An 11,211-nucleotide genomic window follows, 5' to 3' on the forward strand; every position below is an offset into this window, starting at 1 on the left:
TGAATAAGAGGTGGGACCTGATCCCCACCTCAACCTTCTTTAACCATTCCATCGAAGTCTTTAGTAGGGCCGGCATTTCTAAACTAAAATAAAAGCATGTCATAGAGAGCAAAACTGAAAGAAAACATGCTGCATTTCTATTGGCTGAATTAAACTGCCATTCCCTCAGGCCAGACCATGCCATTGGGTAACAGTGTTGCTTGGGAAAATCAACACCAGTTGGTACTCTGTACATACTGATGTGTGTGAAAATGTAGAATTTTTTCTTTAATCAATTCTGTGGATTAAGTCAAGGTATGAATACCTTTTGAAGGCACTGTATGTACGTATGTCTTTATGTGTGTATGTGTGTGTGTATCCTTGCGTGTGTTCGTGCGTGTGTGCATGTGTGTGTGGAGGCATTACTTGACTGGCAGTAGGCTATTGTCACGTTCGTTGACGAACGAGAAGGACCAAGGCGCAGCGTGATAAGCATACATGTTTATTTTAACTTAATAAACAACACAACAAAACAACAAATGAAACGTGAAGTCCAAGGTAGCATACAAACAACATACCTTACACGGAACAAGATCCCACAACTAACTAGAGCCAATAGGCTACCTCAGTATGGTCCCCAATCAGAGACAACGAGCTACAGCTTTCTCTGATTGGGAACCACCCCGGCCAACATAGATCTACACATACTAGATCTAACATAGACAATCAACATAGCCAAACACAACACAGAAAATACACACCCTGACTCAACAAATACGAGTCCCTTGAGTCAGGGCGTGACAGCTATGAATACTCTAAGGTACAGTAGGTTAGGTTCCAATGTTCATACTAGCACAGGGTGGTGGGGGGGTGGTCATAAGATGTGTGCGTGCGTTTGCATGTGTGTGTGCTTGCTCGCTTACAAGCGTGCCTGACAGTGTGTGCATACTGTACTGTACATGCGTTCCGATCGTTGTTGTGGTTGTTGTTGTTGTTGTTGATTCCTGGGAGATCTAGGTCAGAGGTAGGTCGGCATTCCTGAGACGAGACAAGTCCATCTAGCCTGAGTTATGCTGCTGGAGTATCATACTATATGAGTTATAGTCTGACTGGAGGAGGACTGGAGTATCATACTGTATGAGTTATAGTCTGACTGGAGGAGGACTGGAGTATCATACTGTATGAGTTATAGTCTGACTGGAGGAGGACTGGAGTATCATACTGTATGAGTTATAGTCTGACTGGAGTATCATACTGTATGAGTTATAATCTGACTGGAGGAGGACTGGAGTATCATACTGTATGAGTTATAGTCTGACTGGAGGAGGACTGGAGTATCATACTGTATGAGTTATAGTCTGACTGGAGGAGGACTGGAGAGATCATACTGTATGAGTTATCGTCTGACTGGAGGAGGACTGGAGTATCATACTGTATGAGTTATAGTCTGACTGGAGGAGGATTGGAGTATCATACTGTATGAGTTATAGTCTGACTGGAGGAGGACTGGAGTATCATACTGTATGAGTTATAGTCTGACTGGAGGAGGACTGGAGTATCATACTGTATGAGTTATAGTCTGACTGGAGGAGGACTGGAGTATCATACTGTATGAGTTATAATCTGACTGGAGGAGGACTGGAGTATCATACTGTATGAGTTATAGTCTGACTGGAGGAGGACTGGAGTATCATACTGTATGAGTTATAGTCTGACTGGAGGAGGACTGGAGTATCATACTGTATGAGTTATAGTCTGACTGGAGGAGGACTGGAGTATCATACTGTATGCGTTGTAGTCTGATTTTGTTCAGTGTTCGTTTCCTTAACTTACATCTTCCAGAACTGCATTCCCCCAAACGAGGGCTCCCAACTAAACTTTTCCAGGTGGCACAGGTGCCACTAACATCCCAGCTAGTGTTGGTGGAACCATAAGGAGAGGAAGTACAAACCAACGACGCTAGACAGAGAGGAATATGCTATCCTCTCTCCTGTCTGATGGATTGCATGTCTCTCTGAGGCTATTACACAATTCAGTTATTTTCCCAACATACTCTCCGTAATCGGCCCATGGCAAAAGTGTCCTATGGGCATCCCCTGAAACCCACTGCCCTCTAACGGCAGCCCAAACCTTACTATTCCTGTCATGGGGTGGGTCATTCTTTCTACCGCTCTGGCCACGTCCTCTGTGTTCATGGCCTGTCTGCTAAATGGCATATTATTATTATTACTGTATACATCTAAGGTTGCTGGGGCCCCTTTCATTCCCCGCCAATAGATTAGGTAAGGCTATCAGTGGGTACTGGCCCCCTCCTACTCTCTCTCTCTCTCACTGCTTATTTCTCCTTTACACACCTTATGTATCTGTTTAAGCATGGATTCGAGTTTATCTGCGTCCAGACGTCCCTCAAAACCATACCTCTCCCTCCACCTGGTTATATAATGGAGATTTCTTCTATCTCTGGATTCCATTTTAATTACATCAAGCATTTCTCGTCCCCAGTAAATTCTGGGACCTCTTGTGAGGATTTGCCCCCCGGTTGGTACTGTTAAAAATCCCTTAGCCACCTCTTCTATATTACAAGTCAATTTAACAAGTAATTCAAAATAGCTTCACACAACAACACCTCATAAGGAGTGCCCAGCAGGAGTCCAATTCCTATCAGAAAACATACATACAAACATTCAGACACTCCCAATCTCTCCCAGGGGGAAAAAGTTCTTCTTCACTCTGAGTGAGATTGTTGTTCCCATAAGGGTTTCTTCATTGTGTTGTCAGGATTGGTTCTCGCTGCTCAAATCAGCTCTTACTTCAGACAATGGTCTGGAAGGAGTGGGGGCTGGAGTGCAGTGTGTTAGATGGTGCCAGGGTGCGCCTGATTTACCTCTGACCTGGACTGAGTGTGAAGTAACCTCCTTCACTTCGTACGGTCCAGTCCACCTGGGTTCCAGCCACTTTCTTTTGTGGACTTTCACCCTCACCCAGTCTCCCACTTTTACCTTCAGTGGTGGCGTGTTTCCCGACAGCTCCCCCTCTTGGGCCTTCCGCACCTGAGAAGAGAGTGCTGCAGAAAATTCCGTCAATTTCTTCACATAATCAGTCATTTCTATCTGTTGTACATCAAGGGAGGGCATATGACCTCCCTCCCTTGGTGGACCTATGTTAATTTTGTTCCTGCACAAACCTTTGTTATTTTAGCTTTAAATGTTTGGTTGGGACTGTGGATGTTACTGAACCGAATCTGTGCATGATTCCGAATCTTACCTCCACCTTTTTCAGGTGTTTGTTGCTAAAATGTGTGGTTGTCAGATCTTATCTGCCCTGGTATACCATATCTGGGTATTAACTTAGTTTGTAGCCACTTAATGACTGACCTATCATCCTCTATTTCTGTAGTTTTCTGTAGGAATTGCCTCTACCCATTTTGAAAACCTGTCTACAGTTTCTGTCATGTGAGGGTGCCACCAGATGTGTGGGACTCGGCAGAGTCCAGCTGGTTCAACTTGTCTTCCATCATGGCACCTCCAGAGTTCGTCCTGTCCTCTGCCGCCCCCTCTTTCTGTCGTAGGTGGTGGGCACCTTCATGGCCAGAACATGGGTTCCCCCGCCATACCTTGGAACCCTGCAGCTTGGTATTGGGGAGGTGAAAACGTCGGTGCTTGCTTCACCTGGCCTTGATGGTGAGTGGGTGGTGCTTGTGATGGGTATGGGGGTCCTCCCCTTCCACTTCCCCTCCCTTGTGGTGCTCCTCTGCCTTTTCCCCTCCATTGGGGTAGATGGTTAGTTTGTGGGTGTTCCTTACAATCACGCCTAAAATGTCCAGCTCCTCCACAATTGTAACACAGGTAGTTCCCTCCTCTGGGAGGACCTGGTGTAGTGCCTTGTTGAGGCCAGGGTTGTGGTTGTGGGACGTAATGTTGTGGGGGAAATGGTGGTTGGGGTTGATATGGGGCAGGTGTTCCCTGGGGAGGGGAGGATTGTAGTTGGATCATCTGAGAGACAGTCTGAGCTAGGGTTGTTACAACTTGAGAGAGATCAGGTGTTCCATTTTCACCAGGCGTTTCTTCTGCCAGCATTTGTTTCTTTGGTTTTTCTCCTTTTTGGGCCTCCTTTAGTTGGAGTTTCAGTAGTTGTACTTGGAGAGATTGGACCTGACTCTCAGCCCCCCCTTTATCCTTGTTGTGTTGAGTAACATGGTGGTGCACATGTTCGTTGAATTGCGTCAAGGGAAGGGTTGTTAAACCCACTGTTGCACGTAGCTTGGTCTTCACATCCCCTGGGCATCCATTGATCACCATCTCCTTCCACATGTTGAGGGTTGTATCCGTGTGATCAAATGGTTCTTCATTTACTGTCCTCCAGGTAGTTTTGGCTCTGTCTAGATACTCAGCTGGATGCTCTCCTGGGTTGATGGTGAAGGAGGAAAGCAAGGCCTGGTTTCTTTCTGTGGGGTAGGCCCTTCGCAACGCATCCCATAGATTTGTCCTGAAATGATCTAGAGGCAGGGTAGCTGCCCTTCCATCTAGGTTTGCAGCTGTCATGATGCTGGTCATTGTTCCATGATTAGTTGCTCTTGCAACTAATGCCCTCATGTCACCTAGACATAGGTTCAGACCTGATGTGAGAGTCTGTAGTTTGTTCAACCAGGAGGACGCTCCTCCATGCAGACTGGGCATTTGTTCCATTAGTGTAGTCAAATCAGTCATCTTCCATGGTTCATACTCCACATAGGCCGGATTAGCTGCAGGCCTGAGAGGGCACATTCTTGACCTTTCGGTTTCCCAGTCTGTTCTTTGGGGTCCTCCTGTCCTGTTCCTCTCTGCCACTCTGGCTGACCTCCGATGTTGCTCATGTGTTGTGATATCTCTCAAGGTATCTGTCACGTTTGTCACTGTTCCTCTCATTATTCCCTCCACTAGGTACTCGGCCCCTTCGTTCTCACCTGGAGCAAGGAGCACCTCAACTTCAGCTCGGGATCCTCCTAATTGGATTTCCAATTTTTTAATTTCACTTTCTATTTCATCTTCAGTGGGTATCCTTCTGTTTTTATCCAGTTCGCTAATGTAAGCTCTTCTGTCTTCATCATCTTCCATATCTCTGCTTTGATTGCTCAATTGGCCACTCCTTCCCCCTCTAAGGTCCTGTGAAGAATGTTGTCTGAAAAATTCTGGGTTCAGTTGTTGGTGACACCCACTATTCACTCCGCTCACAGGGTTGTTAAAAGAGAGCAGGGAGCGACCTCCAGGAGAGGTCGGGTCTCCCCCTTCTCGTTCTTTGGGTTGATATGGAGTGCTGGTAGAGGGCGGCTGTTCACACAGCAACTGCCCTCCAGATATGTCAAAAGTCATGGTGCCTTTCAGGCTCCCTTCTCCTACTGTTAGAACAGGGGCCTGTATTGCAGGCTGAGGATCCTGTCCTGGTGTGTATGGTGGGGGCCGCAGTGCCTCCTTTGTCAACAATGGGTATAGTGAAGTGGGAACAGGTGTGGTGCTGGTGTTGGCCTCTGGGGGAGCTGTAGGAGAACCCTTGAATGGGGTTTGGATCTCTACTGGAGCTGCAGTGGCCACACACATCGTCTTTGGCTGCACCCTCCTGCTCTCCTCTAATGCCCATGTCCCCATTCTCAGCTTTCCCTCAGCCCTCTCTCTTTCCTTAGTTCCCTTATTCTTAAACTTATGTGCCTTGTTCTTTCCTTCTTCCTCCTCCTTGGCTTTCTCAACTGCCACTTCTAGACCTTTCTCCATAATCTTGAGTTCTTCCTCCGAGGGAGGTCCCCCTCTGAGGTAACCTGCCTGTGTCCATCTCAACTTCACCTCCTCCCATACTTTTTTAACTGTCTTATACTGTTCTTTTCCCCCTGCTCTCTCTGTCATTCGTTGTTCTAAGTATTCATTAAACTTGGGTTTAGTTATGTTTGGTCCTGCCATCTTGCTTTCTCTATCTTTATACACTTAACCCGTCCCTGGTGTTTTATTTCCAAGGATGTATTATCGGTATCAATTACAGACTTATCTCATGTACGACACCCTCGTATATAAAGAGGCTGATTGTTTTTATATTATGTGTAGTGCAATCATTATCATAAAAGTCAGAATTCCAGTCACATATACCAATGCAGTAATTTCTACACACAGCACACACCACGCTTTAGTTATCTCACGCTTGTTCTAGAATCATTGCACAACTTCAATATCAGTCTCCCCAGTCCCTGGTTCCTGAAACCCTAGGTCAAATTCACTCAATTCCACAGATTGGTGTTCGGTCTCATAAGTCTCACTATAACTTCCCATCATCCATTACACGTTTAAGATATAACACAGACACGTTAAAATATAAAACACAGCAAATTCCACATAGATCTATACTATGATTCCACTATGCCTTCACATAGATTTAAATTCCACATAGATCTATACTATGATTCCACTATGCCTTCACATAGATTTAAATTCCACATAGATCTATACTATGATTCCACTATGCCTTCACATAGATTTAAATTCCACATAGATCTATACTATGATTCCACTATGCCTTCACATAGATTTAAATTCCACATAGATCTATACTATGATTTCCACTATGCCTTCACATAGATTAATTAATATAAATCACAGTACGAGATATCTCATTTATGCCTTAATTCATTTAGGATGGAAATTATTTAACAAGTATTCATACTCACGCTCAGTACTACTGATCATAATTTGGTATTGGTCTACAATACAATATGCAAGATTTTGTTTTAACAGGCTCTGCTTACCTTTTTAGAAGAGCGCGCTCTGATCAGTTTCCTGAGCCAAGACGAATAGTTGATGTCTCCAGGATTTTCAGGTCACTCTTCCGTCTGTTTTTAGATCGATGATTTGCCTTTTCCTCTCGCACCAACTTTTAGATCGAATTAAAAACCATCCTCTGCTACCATTTTGTTGGTGGAACCATAAGGAGAGGAAGTACAAACCAACGACGCTAGACAGAGAGGAATATGCTTAAGCAAAAGGCAGTTTATTAAACAACAGAGATAGCTGGTACTGCTCAAGCTACATGCATGGACCCATTCAGTTGCCTCTTATGGAGACAGTTGAAAAGGGATAAAAAACAGAGTTTACAGCATTACTTTATACAATGTAACACAAAGGAAGGGGTCCTTCTTCTAGTCCCTTGATTGGTTCTGAGGCGTAGGAGGCGGGTCTGCTCTGTCCAGAGTAGAAGCCCCTTTGGTGCACGGCAGAGTCCTCTGCCCTTGGCACCCGACCAGTAGAAAGAAGTGCAGTTTGTGTGTGTGTGCGTAACTCGTGAGGCATGAGGATGAGTGTGCGTATGCATGGAGATGTGTGTGTGAATGTGTGTATGTTCTCAAAGGAAAGACTCGTGGGGAGCAACCAGATTGTGGCCTGTGGCGTGGGTGTTGTCCTTGAGAAGATATTGGCTCTGTCCATTGTTCTTGCATAGGAACAGCATTGATTGAAAACAAGCTCCTAACATTAAAATGGGTCATGCACAAGATTTTAGTCAGACCAAGCTATAACATTTTAATATTTACTACGACACTAGCACATTTGGTTCCTTGGAAGGTTTCCCATTGGTTCTGGGAACGAAGCCATACGTTTCCTGACCGGTAAAACATAGCTTTTACTTTTTACATTCTGAGAACAGAAGTGAAAATGTCGCTTGTTCTGGGAACGTAAATGCTTAGGTTGCAAGTAGGTTCTAACAACGTTTTACTATGGTTCCCTGAGCGTGCAACATAATAGTGTATTGTCTACACTTGGTTTGTCGTTATTATTAAATCATTTTAATTAAATCGTTTTTAGTCATAGCTAAAGTTTGTATTGCTACGGATTCCGCGACGCGGTCAGCCTTTTTAGCTGGGACCGCAAGTTTGTGTCCCGGATTCCTGTTAAGTAGCAGTTAGCTGATAGCCATCATGAAAACTGAGCTGGCTAACGCTAGCAGTACTAGCTCACCTGTGTTTTTATCCACGGCTGGGCACAAATGCTTCAGGTCTGAGATGATTTCCACACAATCACAAGATGAAGATAAGGTGGAACTGGAAAATGGACAAGGATTTGTCTGCCCTAAATGCACCACCATCAAGCAGTTTAGGGACGAGATCCTACGGCTGTTAGCTCGGCTGCGAGGAAAGGAAAACCTGCTTTCTAAGTACACAACCTTGCTGTAACCCAGGCAAACCCAACCTCCGTTTTAAATGCCTCCTATCGGTACAGGTTCAGTGCATCTGAAGGACATCTGATATGTATGGAAATGGAATAAAATGTTACAAACACAGATTAAACCACTCGACTTGGAATATAACTCAGAACAAAACGTGTTAATGCATGCATGTGCATGTGGGTGTCGGTCTGCCTATCTGTTTGTGTGTTTGAGTCTGTGCACTTGTCTCTCTATATCTGTCTCTGTCCCTGACTGTTCTCCAGTCCAAGCCTGTGTCACAGGGTGAGCCAGGACTGATGGATGACAATTTAGCCAGACACGGAGTGAGCAAGATGAGATTGTATCGTTCAGCTGAGAAATCTATACTGGATAGAAAACGAAACAAGACCTACGTCCCTCTGGTATGGCAGGCTGCCAGATCCTATCCTTCAGCCCCCTCCATCTACCCTCCATCACCACTACCACTACTACCAGGCCCAGGGGGTGGCAGGGTGCCCATTTGGGGTTACCATTCTATCTTAGCTTGGTTGACATGTCTGCACAGCACAATCAATGGTACCCTTTTAGTATCTCTGGATACTGGGTGAATGGATTATCCTTTACACTCTATCCCTCTCTCTTTCTAATGGTCCAGCAGACTCGCAGATGTTCTGGGTCCACAGAATAACAGAGTACCTTGGCTTGGTTCCAGGCAGTGGGCCCTCTCCTCTCTCCATAAACTAGAAGACGGTGTCAACACCGAAGCGTGCATTACCCTCTCTCTCCTAAATGGTTTTATAATAACAGCAGTGCAATGGGACTTTAATGACTCGTCCTATGTCTTAATCAATATGGTGGCAGAGACGGGTCGTAGGTGGGTTGAACTGGGCCATGGGGCTGACTGCTAATGAGGAGGGAAGGACTGTCATGTGCTGATTGGGTAGAGAAAAACTCCCTCAGGCCTAAAGAATAAGGGATGATAAAGTGAGAGAGATATTTGTGTGGTATTACAGTCAATAGTGTTACAGTATAATAATGTGTGGTATTACAGTCAGTAGTGTTACAGTATAATAATGTGTGGTATTACAGTCAGTAGTGTTACAGTATAATAATGTGTGGTATTACAGTCAGTAGTGTTACAGTATAATAATGTGTGGTATTACAGTCAGTAGTGTTACAGTATAATAATGCTAATAACAACTAGTCATTTAAAGTTCATCATCCCATAGTGAGTATGAAATTATATGTATTTTGCACATTTGTACAGCATACAGTACATATGTATAGATGTCTTTTTCATATAGTACTCTTTAAAACATTATGCCAATACAAAGTATAATGTTATAAAATTGAACTGTGATGACATTCTATCACTTCCATAGTTGCATATGATATAAAATATAATCTGATGTTGTTTGATACAAATATTGGGTTGTTAGGTATTGACCTACTGTATCCCATATTGATGTATTGTGGGTTTGTGGCCTGGAGCCAACTTACTGGATAGTTTCTTTTTGCAGTCTCTGCTCTATCTGACCCGTGAGTCAGTGTGGATCGAACATGGAGCACGAGAGGGATGGAGAGATAGATGGAGAGATAGATGGAGAGAGGGATGGAGAGAGGGATGGAGAGATGGATGGAGAGATAGATGGAGAGAGGGATGGAGAGATAGATGGAGAGAGGGATGGAGAGATAGATGGAGAGAGGGATGGAGAGAGGGATGGAGAAATAGATGGAGAGATAGATGGAGTGAGGGATGGAGAGAGGGATGGAGAGATAGATGGAGAGAGGGTTGGAGAGAGGAATTGAGAGAGGGATGAGAGATACATGGAGAGAGGGATGGAGAGAGGGATGGAGAGATACATGGAGAGAGGGAGGATGGAGAGAGGGATGGAGAGAGGGATGGAGAGAAGGATGAGAGAAGGATGGAGAGAGGGATGAGAGAGGGATGGAGAGATAGATGGAAAGAGGGATGGAGAGAAGGATGGAGAGATAGATGGAGAGAGGGATGGAGAGAGGGATGGAGAGAGGGATGGAGATATACATGGAGAGAGGGATGGAGAGAGGGATGGAGAGATACATGGAGAGAGGGATGGAGAGATACATGGAGAGAGGGATGGAGAGAGGGATGGAGAGATACATGGAGAGAGGGATGGAGAGAGGGATGGAGAGATAGATGGAGAGAGGGATGGAGAGAAGGATGGAGAGATAGATGGAGAGAGGGATCGAGAGAAGGATGGAGAGATAGATGGAGAGAGGGATGAGAGAGGGATGGAGAGAGGGATGGAGAGATACATGGAGAGAGGGATGGAGAGATACATGGAGAGATTGATGGATAGAGGGATGGAGAGAGGGATGGAGAGATACATGGAGAGAGGGATGGAGAGAGGGGTGGAGAGAGGGATGAATTAGGAGGAAAAGCAAGAGGGCACTTGAAAGAAGAGCATACAAATCAATGCATTGGAAATGAGTTATATAACATTTCCATTGATCATCTGATGCTTGTTTTACATTTGTGAAATTATCATCCTTACAATGTTACTACTACTGTTCCACAGATGTAATCCTGCTTGGACAAGAGAGAGGGGTACTTGCATTCTCAACCAGTAGATGGCAGTGTGGATTACTGTATCATGAATGCCAGCGACCCCACATGATTTACCTGGTCCACTCAGAATAAACTCAGATAACTACATAATGTTGAGCTCTAGATAGAATACATTGAGATAACTATATAATGTAGTTAAGTCGCTCTGGATAAGAGCGTCTGCTAAATGACTAAAATGTAAAAAATGTAAACGTTCAGCTGAGGGAGGTCTCAGGAGTTTACACTGTACAGTGGGGAAAAAAAGTATTTAGTCAGCCACCAATTGTGCAAGTTCTCCCACTTAAAAAGATGAGAGAGGCCTGTAATTTTCATCATAGGTAAACGTCAACTATGACAGACAAATTGAGAAAAAAAATCCAGAAGACCTACACCAGGCTGGGAAGACTGAATCTGCAATAGGTAAGCAGCTTGGTTTGAAGAAATCAACTGTGGGAGCAATTATTAGGAAATGGAAGACATACAAGACCACT

This window comes from Coregonus clupeaformis, chromosome 20, assembly GCF_020615455.1.
Source record: "Coregonus clupeaformis isolate EN_2021a chromosome 20, ASM2061545v1, whole genome shotgun sequence".
Lineage (NCBI taxonomy): Eukaryota > Metazoa > Chordata > Actinopteri > Salmoniformes > Salmonidae > Coregonus > Coregonus clupeaformis.